We start from the raw sequence: 16,146 nt of genomic DNA on the forward strand, positions 1-16,146 counted from the left end.
GAACTAGGGAAATTAATTGGCAGCAGGTTTAAAACAAACAAAAGGAAGTATTTCTTCACACAACACACAGTCAATCTGTGTAACTCTTTGCCAGAGGATATTGCGAAGGCCAAGACTATCACAGGGTTCGAAAAAGAACTAGATAAATTCATGGAGGATAGGTCCATCCATGGCTATTAGCCAGAATTGGCAGGGATGGTGACCCTATCCTCTGTCTGCCAGAAGCTGGGAATGAGCGATAGGGAATGGCTCACTTGATGATTACCTGTTCTGTTCATTCCCTCTGAAGCACCAGGCATTGGCCACTGTCGGAAAACAGGATACTGGGCTAGATGAACCTTTGGTCTGACCCAGTATGGCCGTTCTTATGGTCAGGGCACCTGGAGATGCTTTACCACTTCAGGAGTGCCCTGTTGTGGACCAATGCAAGAGATTTAATACACTTGGGTTTTAGGCATTACTGGGCCCAAGATGGTTTCAGCATGAGGGCAAAGGGATTTATACCCCTTGGGAAAGCATCAGCAGGTCTAGGCAACACCTTCCCTTGGCCAGTCTGGGGAAATTAGGATTAAAGGAGTCACAGGATGACTAGTGCTCTTTAAGACAATCAACTGCCTATCATGCTGACCAATACTGTCTCACTGTTTTCTTGTACTCCCAGATCTGTGTGTCTGTATTCATCTGTTGTCTCTTGTCTTATACTTAGACTGTAATCTCTTTGGGGCAAAAACAGTTTTTTTTGTTCTGTGTTTGTACAACACCTAGCACAATGCGGTGCTGCTCCATGACTAGGGCTCTTAAGTGCTACAGTAATACAAAATAATATTATTATTAATATGACCAGGAAAGGAGGAAATGTATGAGCCAAGGAAAATTCCTTGGAACAGTAAAGCATTCCTTTAGCTAGTGTTTCTATGTCCAGATACATTTAAAAAAAGGAGAGAGTTTGTCATGGAAATATATTGCCAACAGGTCAACAATGGAGATACACCATTTCTTAAGGATTTGCTGGAATATCTCTGCCTTTAATGACCACTCCCTGGAAGAAACTTTATCAGATCAGCAAGTTCACTGTGCATTTAAGGTGACCCAGATTAAATACGGCCCTACTGAAAGCAGAACTGCAAAAGAGGCAGACTCCCTAAGCAGAGTAGGTTTTTTCATGTCATACTGCTGATTCAAGAATGCAACTATTGCTGTGTGCGCCTCACTTTATGAGGGTGTATTTTCCTTGAATTAACCTTCTGAACACCAAGAAATGCTAACCCAATTACATTAGGTGTTTTTGTGCTGTGCTGAGAAGGCATCCTTGTGTGCTCCCTATCCCAAGAAGCTCATGTCCAATGCTATGTGTATTCTGGCTGGGACAAGAGGAGGGACAGTATCAGGCTGCCTCATCTCCTGCAGAATCAAGAAACCTTGAAGTATGTGGAGATGTAGATGAGAACCCTAACCCACACTGAAGCACATGTGAATAATAGTGAAGCGACAAAGGAGTGTGAAGGGAATTATCTAATAGATGTATTCCTCCTTCAAACCCATTGGATCGGCCAAGGCATACTGGCCTAGATGTCCATGACTCTGAGGTGGTACACCTTCCATAAGGATAGGTTACTCACCATGTAGTAACTTCAGTTCAAGATGTGCTGTCCCTTTGTGTAGTGCACTTCTGGGTTGCACATGTGCTCCATACACCCAGGACTGGAGATTTTTCCTTAGCACTGTCTGCCTGATCCATATGCATGTGCCACCACTCTCCTTGCACTCTGTATTTAGGGGATAAAGGAGGCTGCCAGATCACCAGCAACTTAGTTCCTTCACTACCGTCAGTCCCCGGTAGGGGGAAACCAGGCAGTGGGGAATGAGGGCAAGCAGTACACTAGACCATGGGTCTCAAACACGTATGCAGCCCACGGAGTTATTTCCTGCCCCCCGCCCCTGCACCTCCGAGTGCACCACATCCCCGCTCCTCTGCCTACCTCCCAGCGCTTCCTGCCGCCAAACAGTTGTTTGGCAGCTCTTGGGGCTTTCCGGGAGGGAGGGGAAAGGAGCAGGGATGAGGCATGCTCAGGAGAGAAGGTGGAGAAGAGGCGGGGCTGGGGTGGGGATTTGGGGAAGGGGCTGGAATTGGGGCAGGGAGGGGAGTGGAGTTGGGGTGGGGACTCTGGGGAAGGGGTTGGAAGAGGCTGGGCTGGGGTGGGGCGGGGCGAGGCCGGACACAGAGCTGGGGGCTGTTGTATCTTTGTATGAAAAGGTGTCAGTGATGTGGCTCTTGGGCCAATGTCCTCATGTGGCCCTCATGGTGATTTGAGTTTGAGATCCCTGGTCTACGACATTTGAAGTAATTTCATCCTTTGCAGGTAAAAGGTAAGAGCACTACACACATCCAGTAAGTGCCATGCCACCTCTTCCCTGCTAGAAAGAGGTCTACTATTAAAAATGGTAGCTGGATACTTTAGTTCATGTGAAAATCTGACACCACCTTAGGAATGAATTTCAGATGTAGTCTTATGGATACCTTGGCCTAGTGGAGAACTGTATCAGGGAGGGGTGGAAGTAGAAGAGGGAAGGAGGTATAAGCCATGAGCACTCCCTAGCTCTTAGACTCTGACATGATAGTGACCAAAAATGCTACCTTCATGGAGATATGTAGTAGAGAGCAGGATTCCTGGGGCTTGAACAGTGACTTAGTAAGGGCTGATAAAACAAGGTTCAAGTCCCAGGCTGGTACACGTTTTGCCACCGGAGGGAAGTCTAGAATTACACCTTTCAGGAAGTGGGCAGTGACTGGGTGGGAAAATACAGAGTAAGTGTACATCTATGCTGCACACTCTTCACGGCGGCATGTAGAATACATACACTATATCTCCCTAGCATGGGTATAAATAGCAATGTAGATGGTACTGCACTACTTTGGCATATAAAGACAGCCCTGAACCCTTAAGGTATGCACCCTTTTCAGCCTTTTACACGCTGAAACAGTGGCTCCCATGTTTACACTGCTATTTTTAGCAGTATAGTTTCCTGCTGCCTCCTCATTGATAGAGCTTTTCCCCATCACAGAGAGCTGCCAAAGCTCGTCCCCACCGCAGGGAAACACTCGGGAAGCAAGGAGGCAATGGGGACACTGCTGGAGACTTTCCCTGCTACCTCTCCCTTGCTAGACAGTCTTTCACTGACGCACGTAGCTATACACTACAGTGTGGATGCAGCCTGCTTTTACTTGTGCATGTAGCTACACATATACACTGTCACCAGTATAGCCTACGTGTCTACTAGCGGATGACAAGCACAGATGGCCACCAGGTGTATCGTGAGAGACCCAAATGACAGCCCTGAAGATTTTTAAGTAGAAGAGGTAGTTCAGTACTCATGGATTCTTTGCTCAAAAGGAGGAAATTCCTTGTCTATTAAAACAACAAAATGCAAATCTTCTCCATTTTGATTTGTAACATTTCCCAGTATAGTCCCTTTCTACTGCTGCTCAGAATAGCCTGTACATCAGCTAAACAGGCCTTTTCTAACACTGACATCCAACCAAATACCATCCCCTCAGGTGAAGCATGGCTGCTTTGGGTTGGTAAGTCCGTCCTTTGCCCTGGGTTAATACCCAGGGGGACGGCAGTGAGGAGGTCAGGAGGACAGTTGCAAAAGAATAGGGTACCAGAAATGATGGCCCCAACCTGATGCTATGAGGGTGACTTGCACCTTGTGCATTCTGATTTTCTTCAACACCTAAAATAATAAGGTAATTTGGAGGGGAATGCGTATTTCAGGGCTCCTGACCATTACATGAGAAAAACATCTCCCAGATCACCTGGCACTTGTTTACATGGGACATGAAGAGATCTGTGGATGCAAGATCCCACACCCATAACACCTCCCACAAAGTTGGGTCATGATAGTCCCATTCAAGTTCTGTGGAGAAATGTCTGCTTATAGAATCTACCAAAATGTTTTGGATTCCTGGCAGGTGGACAGCAGTCAGGGTAATATACATGGGAATGCTATAGTTCCAAGGGCAACGGATCCACACAAAACTGAGGAGTGTGCTCCTCCTTGCTTGTTGATGCAATAGGCTGCCATCACATCCAATAACACCCAGATTAACTGGCCACAGATACGAGGGAGAATTGTTCGTAGGCTAGTCCAGCTGCTCTTAGCTCCAACACATTGATGTGAAGCACAGATTCCTGAGAAGACCATACAACTCAACCAACCTGTCCCTCCAAGCGTGTTCCCCAACCTAAAAGGTGTGCATCTGTGGTTATAGTCTTTGCTGAAAGTGGGGAGTTGAACGGCACTACCACACATACTTTTCCTCTGTCCTCCCACCAACTACGGGAGGTTAAGACCCTTTTGGGAATCAGGACTAACAAGTCGAGACTGTGTTTGCCCAGAGTGTAAACAGGCCACAACCAGGCTTGCAGACATCAGAGATAAAGTTTTGCAAACAGGATAAGTACTTGTGTCCGTATGACCCAAGAGCGCCAAGCAGGACCATGTGGATGCCCCGGGACTTGTCTAGCTTCACTGAACTAGTCAGATGATGGAGAGGAAGTGGTCGTGTTGTTGGATCATATTAAAGAAGTTCTGTATTAAAATCACAAATGAGTTTGATTCCCCATAGTTTAAATTCCAGGGTATTATTAATTAAGAGGTCTCTTGGTTTTTGGTACTGTTTCTCTCCCTCTATGTGTGAAACTTGCAAGCTGCTAAATTGTGTTAGTACATTCTAAGACAGAGTCTGTTCTCAAAGCAATACTCTAACAACAGAAACAACACCCAGAGACTCCCCGCCCTTTTGTTGTATTAACAATTGTGATTAAAATAGAGATAGAGGATGTATGTGGATGGATGCTTGGTGTGGATAATAACTGAATGATCAGGGAGGTGCCAGTCTAAGAATCCAGTGTCCATCTGCTGAAGAACGCGTCAAGTGGAAATAACCAGAGGACCCCCGGAGGGCAGACTGGAATCCACCCAACAGCCTCAAGGATGGGAGAACCAAAGAACAAGATAACATCTTAGCAGCACGGAGCCGTCAGGAATGTGCCATCTGCTGATTGATTCAGCAAAAGCATGATGAAGCAATTCCCATAGACTGGCATAGGAAGAAATTCCTATAAAAATGGACTCTAGAAAGTGAGAACTTTGGGATCTGATTCTGCAAACCAACTTCCAGGAGCATCACATGAGCATCTGACAAGGCCCTGCTCCCTCCTCGTGTCCAGGCCACCTGGCCAGCGGCTTGGCATGAGCAACTCTAAGGCTGGTAACTATGATAACAACCTTGCAGAACCTGTGTGTGTGTTTGTATGAATGAATGTGTGAATAAATATGAGATTGAATGGAATGTTATAGCTATAACTAACTGCTTACTATGATTCTTTCTGTATTCACAATAAATGTGGTATTTTGCCTTTTTCCCTTTAATAAGATCCTGCTGGTTTTTAATTTATTGGTATAACAGTGTAGTACGTATGCCCTGGTTGTAACAGCATCCAGCCTTGCTCTGATAAATTCTATCGATTGTGAGGTTTACAGAGTAGACATCTCCAGATTAATTTTAAAACCCAACCTATCAGATAACGTAGAAGCTTGGTGGTTGCTTCTTGTGTTTCCTGGCAAGACTGTCCCTTTAGGAGCCAAATCATTTAAGTAAGGATAAACTGTCACTCCTTCATTGATGAAAGTGAGCCGCTACTACTGACAGCACTTTGATCAACACTTTCAGCACTGTCAAGAGTACAAAGATGAGAACCCTGTACCACTTTTGGCTGGCCACAAATCTCAGGAATTCCCTGGGCGTCCAATGAATGTCCATGTGAAAATAGGCATCTTTGAAAATGAGGGCTGTAAAGAGATGGGATAATTGATGGCAGGGTCACCACTCTGAACTTTTGGTGGTGTATTAATTTGTTCAATTCCCTGAGAAGGGGTTTCCATCCTCCTGCCTTTTGGGGGATAAGGAAGTACCCCAAGTAAAACCCCTTTCTCCTTGCTGTCGAAGGCACTAGTTCCAGTGCCCTCAGTTCAAAAAGCAACTCTACCTCTTACAGAAGCCTCCTCTCATGAAAAGTGTCCCAGAAAACAGATGGAGGTTGGGGAAGGAAGCAGACTGCTGGTGTATCCTAAGGAGATATCCTCTACTACCCAGCTTTCCATTGTGAATTCTGTCCAGGCAGATAGGTAATGGGAAAGTTAGCCTTCAAAGGGAGGGGTAAAACCAGAGGGGATGTGTAGATATGGAGGGACAGTTGGTGTGTGCTTTTGAAGGTCCTGCCAAACACCAATTTCCAATGGCCATAGCTGTGAAGTAAAGGACAAGTGTCCCTGTGGTAGATGGTAAAATCATACTTGGCCATCAATGCTTGGCAGTTTGACACACAAAACTGCAGGGAAACCAAGGATATGCCTTTTTCCGAAGGAGGTCAAGACTCTTTACTTCTTTCTTATGTGGCGTAGTCCTGGTTTGTCTCTGTCTGTTATGCTTGGTGGCCAATGACACTACCAACAAGTTGGGAGGAGGGAGAAAGAATAGGTACTCTGACCCTTTCACAGGTACAAAATGCCTGTTTTCAGCCCATAGGTATACTGGTGGGATCATGGTAAGCATCTGCCAAAGTGTGCTGCTAGTTTAGAGGGTCTTAATAGGGAGCACAACTCAGACTCATGCTATGCAAGATATCCAGCAGTTTGTGTGGTGCTTTCTGGACCTCTTCCATGGGGATTTGTAGCGACTCTGTCACCCTCTTAAGTAAGTCCTGGAAGGTCTTTGTGTAATCAGGATGTGGTGGTGAAGCTGGAATCACCGCCTTGTCTGGGGAAGAGGAGGGTAAGGTCACTAGTATAGAATCCTTCCGCTCCTGGTACTCTTCTCTTCTTCCTTATGCTGCTATAATTGCATGTCTTCAGGAGGCTGACGAAGCTCTTCCTTTTCTCTCAGAACCCTGGATCTCCTTTATCCTCTTGTTAGACAAGAGACCTTACTGGGCAGTAGTTTCACAGATCTTCCAGGCCCCAATACTACCATTGTGGGATCTCATACCTCCTTGGTGCAGGGCCTTGGTACAGTACAAGGTACCAGAAGGCATAGAGGGGTACTCTTTCATATAAGAGTAGTGAGATACCTTGGAGACACTCGATGTTCTGTCTGGGCTCAGTCCTCTCAAAGGACCCCTCAAGGCACAGTCCAGAGTGGGTGTCTGTCATAGTTCTCTTGTGACTCTGAAGTTGTGAAGCTCAGATCCAGTGAGAGCACCCTGTTGTTAATAGTACTGTGTTTCAACAACTACTTTTACATGAGGATGGAGAGGAATACCATAGGGATACTGATACCAGCTGCCATTCTGGCATCACATGTTGGGGTCTGGAATGGAGTGGAACATGTATTCCGAGAACACTGGAGTCGAGAAGTGAGCCAAAATCAATGGAGTAGTTTCCATACCTCAAGCTAAAAGTAGATTTTTTTCAGTTAAACAATGAAAGGTTGTTTTAAGAGAAAGGATGGTCTTGTGGTTAAGGTAGTGGACTGAGTCTTTTGATACTTGGCTTCAGTTCTTGGCTCTGCCACTGAATTGCTGTGTGACTTGGGGCAAGTCACTTGATTTCTCTGTGCCTCATTTCCCCATCTGCAAAATACTTCTGTTCTCGAGCACCGTGGTGTTTGTTTGAACTGTTAGTTCTTTCGGGAGGGGCAGTCACTTATGTGTGTACAGTGTCTAGCACAGTAGCGCAAAAACTTGTACCTTCCACCAACAGAAATTGGTCCAATAAAAGATATTACCTCACCTCTCTTGTCTCTCTCAAAGTTCTATCATGCCAATGAGAAATTAACAGCTCAGCAAAGTCTAAAAATATTGTTTTCAGTTTTGTTCCCAAAATGCTGCCCAAATCAGACAAATTTAAAACAGATCTGCCTATCCCAATAACCAAAAGACAAACTCTTGAATACTACATTAAAATAAATAAATTTTGCTTTTGGCAAAGCTATCTTTTTACCAGAAAGAAGACATGGGGGAAAAAATTAGTTCTAATACCCAGAAGTGAATTCAACATCTCTTATTACCCACATTATATAGTATATAACTGCTGAAAATCATGTGGTACATCCCAGTTAATTGAGCTGGAAGATGTACTTGTGGATCAATAACTTCCTTTAAAAGAAAGAAGGGAAAACACCCTAAAAAGTCAGGGATATCACTAGGATTACGCTACAACCCAGGGATCCCCCTCTGCTGCCCAAAAAGGCATTGTATGTTAGCATTATTCTCCAGCTATAATTAAGTTTTATCCAGAGCCCTAAAAACGTGAGTCTCCCACCACACATTTTCTATCTCTACGCATTCCCTTCTACTTGCATAGTCCCCTATATATCTATGCATGGTACTTATTTGAGTGCCTAACAATCTAAGAAGAAAGTACTTACCTTGTGCAAGTAATGATGACTCTTTGAGATGTGTCCCCATGGGTGCTCCACTGTAGGTATGCTTGCATCCCGGCACTGCTGATCATAGAACTTTGACAGTAGTGTCCGTTAAGCCCACACATGCACTGTTTGTCCTTGTGCCCCGCCACGAGGCTAGCCACTGTAGGCAGGCTAATCCCCCTCAGTTCCTTCTCTACCAAAGTCATTGACAAGAACTCTGAGGTGGAGGGGAGGAGGGTAAGTTGTGGAGCACCTATAGGGACACACATCTCAAAGAACCATTGTTACTGCACAAGGTGAGTAACTTCTTCGAATAGCGTCCCTAAGGGTGCTCCACTGTAGGCCACTCACGAGCAGTATCCCTGCTGGAGGGCTGGGGCTTTGGAGTTGGGTCAGTTACAGATCTCACAACTGTGGAGCTGAAAATATCATTGGATGGGGAGTCCCCAGTGATTGCAAAATGTTCTGCGAAGGCATGGACTGACGCCCAAGTCACCGGTCTACAGATCACTGAGATAAGGACATTGTTGAAGAAGGCAACAGAAGAGGAGATTGATCTTGTGGAGCATGTACCAACAGTTTGGAGGTGTCATATTGTGAACTGGGTAACATTGTTTAATGCAGTTTGAGACCCACTTGGAGAGTCTCTGGGCTGATATTGCTGAGCCCTTTGAACTTTCCACAATGGAGAGGAAAAACATAGGGATTTCTTAAAAAGTAGACGGTAGAAGGCTAGGCTCTCCTGACATCTCGAGTTTGTAATATACCCTCTCTGTTGTCTTGGTGAGGCCTGGGTAGAAGACTGGAAAGTGAATCAATTAGTTCATGTGAAACTGGGAGATTACCTTAGGAATGAAGTTTTGATGTAGTCCGAGAGTAACCTTGTCCCGAAAGAATACCGTGTAGGGAGGATGTGTCATTAGGGCCACTATTTCCCCTATTCTCGAAGCGGAGATGATTGCTATCAGGAAGGCTGTTTTCACTGATAGGTATGTACAGTAACTCCTCGCTTAAAGTTGTAGTTATGTTCCTGAAAAATGCAACTTTAAGCGAAACGATGTTAAGCGAATACAATTTCCCCATAAGAATCAATGTAAATGGGGGGGTTAGGTTCCAGCGAAACATATTTTTTATATATATATATATATATACACACACACACACACACACAGTATAAGTTTTAAATAAACAATTTAATACTGGAACACAGCGATGATGATTGTGAAGCTTGGTTGAGGTGGTGAAGTCAGAGGGTGGGATGCCTTACTGCTAAATGATGAACTAGCACTTGGCTGAGCCCTCAAGGGTTAACTCATTTTTGTTCATGTAGCCTCACACTCTACAAGGCAGCACAAATGGAGGGAGGGGAGACAACATAGCAGACAGAGACACACACGCTGTGTGTGAGAGAAAGATGTGCATTGCTCCTTTCAGTACGCTGACCCCACTCTAAGTACATTGCCTTTTTAAGTTAATCAGCAAGCTGAGATGGCAGCTGCTGCAGGAAGCTCCCTCTGTCCTGAGCCCTGTCATGTGTCCCCTCTGCTCTATGGAAGATGGGGTAAGCGGGACACCCTGACAGTAGCCTCCCTCTTCCGCCCACCCCCTGCACAGCAAAAAGGAGGCTCTGGCGAGCAGCTCCAAGGCAGAGCGCAGGAGCAGCACATAGCAGTGGGGGGAGGGACAGCTGAACTGCCGGCAGTTGATAGCCTGCTGGGCAGCTGCCGCACAGGGAACTTAGTGGAACGGGGAGCTGTTAGGGAGGCTGCCGGTCCACCCTGGTTCCAAGCCCCCACCAGCTAGCTGCAATGGGCTGCGCTTCCTATAAGCAGTGGACAAAGCAGGCGACTGCCAAACGACGTTATAAGGGAGACCTGCACAACTTTAAACGAGCATGTTCCCTAATTGATCAGCAACGTAACAACGAAACAACATTAACCAGGATGACTTTAAGTGAGGAGTTACTGTAAGTGAGCAGCTGGCCATGCGTCTGAAGGGAGACCTGGTCAGTCCTTTCAGTACCAGGTTTAGGTCCCATGAAGGGGTGGGGAGTCAGGGCTCTGAGGAGGCAATCGTCCAGAGAGGGGTAAATCATGATCCCTTGGGAGACTTAAGTGGACAGCCACTACTGAGACAACTTTGGAGAATATTCTCGGGGCAGATAATAGTCTGAAGGGGAGTAACGTGTATTGGTAGTGGTCTTGTCCCATGAGCACCCAAGGGGAAAAAGTGGTGGGTGCTGAACACCCACCGGCAACTTCTTATCAGCTCCCCTCTTCCACCGCAGCGCCTCCCGTCCACTGCGATCAGCTGTATCGCTGCATGTGGGAGGCTTTGGGGGAGGAGTGAGGGTGCAGCATGCTCAAGGAAGGGGGCGGAACAGGGCGAGAAGAGGCGGGTGGGGGCAGGCATTTGGGAGAAGGGGTGGAGTGGGGGCTGGATCTGGGGCAGAGCCAGGGATCAAGCACCCCACAGCACATTGCAACATTGGTGCCTGTGTCTTGTCCTAGGATGAATCTGATAAATCATCTATGAGAGGGTAGGATTGAGATATGAAAGTAGGAATCCTGAATGTCAAGAGTCGAAAAAAAGTCTCCCTGTTTCAATGCTGGAATGATCATTGCTAGAGAGTGACCATCATGAATTTGAGCTTTGACAAACTTGTTGAGAGCTCTGAGGTCTAGTACGGGTCTCCAACCACCCTTCCTGATGGGTATTAGGAAATAGTGAGAGTAGAACCCTTTGCCTCGTAGATGGTGAAGTACTGGTTCTATGGCTCCTAACTGGAGGAGATGATCTACCTCTTGTCGTAGTAAACTCTTGTGAGAAGGATCCCTAAAGAGACATGGGGAAGGCTGTTGTGGAGGGGTCAGGGAGGTAAAATGAATAGAGTACCCATTGCAAATGATCTCTAAGACCCATTGATCCAAATGTTATGCATTCCCAGGTGCTGCAGAACATTGCTAGCCAGTGGCCAAATGTCTAGCGGCCAAAGTGGTCACCTGTAGCAGTTGGGGGGAGTGGTCTATCGAAGCCTCAACCAACACCTCAAAATTGGTGCTTGAAATTGACAGCTGGAATGAGGAAGACTGTGGGCCAGATGGTTTACACCTTGAGAACTTATTTTTCCTTTCTCTGTGGCTCGTAGTAGCACTGAGCTGGATATTGGGAGGTGTGGTTTGAGCTGAGGCTGCGGACTAAATTTCCTCTTTTGTCCTGGCGTGTAGATGTCCAACGAACAAAGAGTTGCCCTAGAATCCTTCAGGGTGTGGAGAGAGGCATCCATCAAAAGGGAAGATCTTCAACGGTCGACTGTACCTCCTTCGGAAAAGCTGACAGATGTAACCATGATGGACATCACATAACCGCCACTGTGGAGATGGACCTTGTGCTGTGTCAGGGGCAGACTGTAGTGTTGTCTTGGCCACTAACTGTCTCTCTTGGATAATGACTTTAAATTGGTCACAGTGAGACTCAGGCAACTGTTAAATAAAATTGTTGTTCTGAATAGTTTACAGTCTCGTAATTTGCCATCAGGGCTTGGTAACTGGCAATTCAAAACTGAAGCATGGCCGAGGAGTATGCTTTCCTCCCAAAAAGGGACTGGAAGCATTTGGACCTATCGTAGGGAATAGACCTCATCTGGTGTTGGTGGCCACGGGAATTAACTGCATCCACCATGGTGGAGATGCGTGGAGGGTGGGAGAAGAGGAATTCAGTCTCTCTCACTAGGACATAATATTTTTTGTCCACCTACTTGCAGGTAGGTGTCACTGATACTGGGGTCTGCCAAATGGTTTTTGTGGGGTCCAGAACAGTCTCACTAATCAATTTTTGAGGATGAATGGAATAGGTCAGAATCGATGATGGGTGTCCTTGACTTCTTCTAGTGGTATTTGGAGAGTATCTGTCACTCTCTTTGCTAGGTCCTGGAAGAGGTGAAAATCATCAGCCAGAGATCGTGGGGGAGGCATGACAGCCTCATCCGGGGAGGAGAAGGATATGGTCCTTGTCAGGGTTCCTTCCCCACTCTGAACTCTGGGGTACAGATGTGGGGACCTGCATGAAAGACCCCCTAAGCTTATTTTTACCAGCTTAGGTTAAAAACTTTCCCAAGGCAGAAATTCCGCCTTGTCCTTGAACAGTATCCTGCCACCACCAAGTGATTTAGACAAAGAACCAGGAAAAGGACCACTTGGAGTCCTATTCCTCCAAAATATTCCCCAAAGCCCTACACCTCCTTTCCCGGGGAAGGCTTGAGAATAATCACCTGTACCAATTGGTGAGGATAACACATACCCAAACCCTTGGATCTTAAGAACAATGAAAAATCAATCAGGTTCTTAAAAGAAGAATTTTATTTAAAGAAAAGGTAAAAGAATCACCTCTGTAAAATCAGGATGGTAAATACTTTACAAGGTAAACAGATTCAAAACACAGAGGATTCCCCTCTAGGCAAAACTTTAAAGTTACAAAAAAACGGGATAAACCTCCCTCTAGCAAAGGGAAAATTCACAAGTGGAAAACAAAAGGTAATCTAATGCGCCTTGCCTTATTTACTTACTCTTTTTGTAATATCAGAGACTTGTACAGGATGGTTTATAGGAGAAGGAGTTTTTTGACCTGATGCTTCTCTGCTTTCCCCAGAGAACACACCAACAAAATCTTTGCTCCCTCCTCAACCCCGCCGATTTGAAAGTATCTTCTTTCCCCACTGGTCCTTTTGGTCAGGTGCCAACCAGGTTATTTGAGCTTCTTAACCCCTTACAGGTAAGGAGGAATTCTAGGCTACCTTTAGCTGTATGGTTATGACAGTCCTCAAGGTCACCTCTTCCTCAACACCGCCCTATGGTTCCTTCCTGATTCCTTCTGGAAGTTATGAAGCTCTGGACGCCGCAGTGGAAGGGGTGCATCTCAAGGATTCTTGGGTGGGGCTTAAAGCCTGAGAAGCATGGCGGTGATAAGCAGTCCAAGGGTCTCAGTATGGCTGTAGTGATTGTGGTGCTGCCCATGGTTGGCCATACCATGATGGTGGTGGTGGGGCCAGCTGAGGGTATGCTCAGTGGCCCGGTTGATATCGGGCACCATGCGGAGCTTGAGATGAGTACTGTGATACCGCCTCCTCTGGTTCGCTATCCAAGCCTGCACTAGAGAGTTGGGAAGTGTGATAGGGCAGCGAGGAAAACTCCCATGCCAAATGAAGACTCGGTATGGAAATCCCGGTACCAAGAAGAGGAGACTCTGCAATGTCTGATACACGGAGGTCCCTTGAGTGCCGGAATGCTGGCAGTACTGACCAACTCGGTGCCACTGTCAGTACCAAGGAGGACGGAGATCTTGCCCGCACCGATCGTTCTGGTGTGGGATGGGGTGTCGATGATGGTACCGATGGAGAACTGCACACCAGCAGTGCCTTCTTAGTGGAGTGCTTACTCCTGTCCTTGTCCCTCAGTGCTGTTGACTTGGTGCCTGAGCCCATTGAATCCATAGGCTTGCCAACAGTACCTACCGCCGTTGAAATCTGTGAGCAGTGGGTACCGGGTTGGGACTGTCTTGGTGCTGATGGTACCAAGGATACTGAGCATGTCAGAGATTGTTTGCAGCTATCTCAGGGCTCACTGTGGGGACTTCCTGCTCTCTTTTTTGATGATTTATGAGAGGGGTCAGCGCCTGGTTTCTTCAATCCACAGTCTTTAGATGTTGAAGATTGTGGGGAAGACTCATGTCTGCCAGGTGACTTGTTGCATGGGTCCAGAGAGGGCTGGAGGGCCGCCTCCATTAAAATGATCATCTGTCTCAGCTCCCTATCCTTGCGAGACCTGGGCCTGAGCTGCTGGTACAGACCACACTTTTGTTGAATGTGACCTTCCCCCAAGGCAGCATATGCTCTGAGAGTGTTTGGAAAGAGGCTATCCCTGTTGCATACAAGAAAGGCACTTCTTGAACCGGTGAACTGGGCATACCCTGTTAGGGGAAGGGTCCCCAAAGAAAAAAGGTGGGAATTTTTTTTTTTTTTTCAGGCAGAAAAAAGATAAGATAAAAAGGAAAGAACTACATACTAGGAGACCAACTAACTACAGAAATGCAGAACAAAAGGAATGGTCGTAATGCACTGTGAATAGCTCAGTCTCCAGCCAGGGACAATTGAGAAGGAACTGAAGGCAGTTAGCCTGTGTGCTGGCTAGCCTCTTGGCGGGGCACGAGGACAGACAGCACATGGGTGGGCCTACCGGACACTGCTACCAAAGCTCTTCAGCAGGGAGCACGGTACCTACAATGGAACACCATAGGGACACTATTCAAAGAAGAATATTTTTATCCTCACAATACCCTTGTGACATAAGAAAATACTTTTATCCCTATTTTAGAGATGGGAAATTGAGGAATGGAAACACTAAGTGACTTGCCCAATGTCATACAGAAAGTCTGTGATGCAGCAGGGATTTGAATTTCGTCCTCCCCAATCCCAGCCTAGCACACTAATAACTGGACCATACTTCTTCTCATTCTGCCCTCATCACCATAGTGTCCAAGTACTTTAAAAACATTAATGAATTTATTCTTATAATACTCCTTCTGAGGAAGGAAAGTATTATCCCCATTTTACAGAAGTGGAACCAAGGCACAGAAGAGATAAAGGACTTGCCAAAAGTCACACTGGGAATTTGTGGAAGATCCAGGAATTGAAACCTAAACTCTGGAACATTAGCCTAATGTCTTAATCACAAGACCATTCTTCTTCCTTTTCCTGAAATTTCCCCCACATCTTTTAACTATTTCAAGTATTAATCAGAAAACTTTAAACTATCTTCACTCAACCATATTCACTGAATTGAGACTATTTGCGGGTTTGCCATCACCCTTCCCTTATATCTTATGGGAAATTCTGTATGATCCAAGAATCAATTAATATTACTCTTATTTTCAAAGAGCAGCAAATTTGTAACATTAGCACATACTACCAACATCCCCACCTTCCAAGCCAAAATCCTGATAAAATCTCTATTGAAGGAAATATACAGATAATGGTTTTGTTACAGCGTAGCTGGTCCCAGAAAACTAATCTTTGCTTAAGAGCAGCCATTCTACTTCCTCACAATCACCTTCCATTTGTACTACACAAAAGCCAATAAACAACTCAACATCTTCCTGAATAGACACACACTGGCCCACGACCAAAGTGTGTGTCTAGGACAGCGGTTTTCAAACTGTGGGTTGGGACTAGTAGACACTCAGCTTAATGAAGTCAGGCACATAACAACAGGTACCAAGTAGGGATGTCAATTAATTGCAGTTAACTCACGCAATTAACTGACAAAAAATTAATCGCAACTAATCGCAGTTTTAATTGCACTGTTAAATAGAATACCAATTGAAATTAATTAAATATTTTGGATGTTCTTCTACATTTTCATATAGATTGTAGTCTGTGTCGTAACTGAAATCAAAGCATATATTATTTTTATTATACATATTTTCACTATAAAAATGATAAACCTCATACAAGTACTGTAGTGCAATCTCTTTGTTGTGAAAGTGCAATTTACAGATGTAGATTTTTTTTTGTTACATAACTGCACTCAAAAACAAAACCATGTAAAACTTCAGAGCCTACAAGACCACTCAGTCCTACTTCCTGTGCAACCAATCACTAAGACAAACGAGTTTGTTTACATTTATAGGAGATAATGCTGTCCTCTGTCTTATTTACAATG

At 45.6% G+C, this 16,146-nt stretch overlaps 1 protein-coding gene across 11 annotated transcripts in view; it reads right to left on the bottom strand.

The window, feature by feature from the left end:
* The window catches only part of USP12 (ubiquitin specific peptidase 12), an 84,545-nt gene that overhangs the window by 16,008 nt on the left and 52,391 nt on the right, over positions 1–16,146 (bottom strand). The gene's annotated exons all lie outside the window — the stretch shown is intronic.

This window comes from Chelonia mydas, chromosome 1 (assembly GCF_015237465.2).
Source record: "Chelonia mydas isolate rCheMyd1 chromosome 1, rCheMyd1.pri.v2, whole genome shotgun sequence".
NCBI lineage: Eukaryota > Metazoa > Chordata > Testudines > Cheloniidae > Chelonia > Chelonia mydas.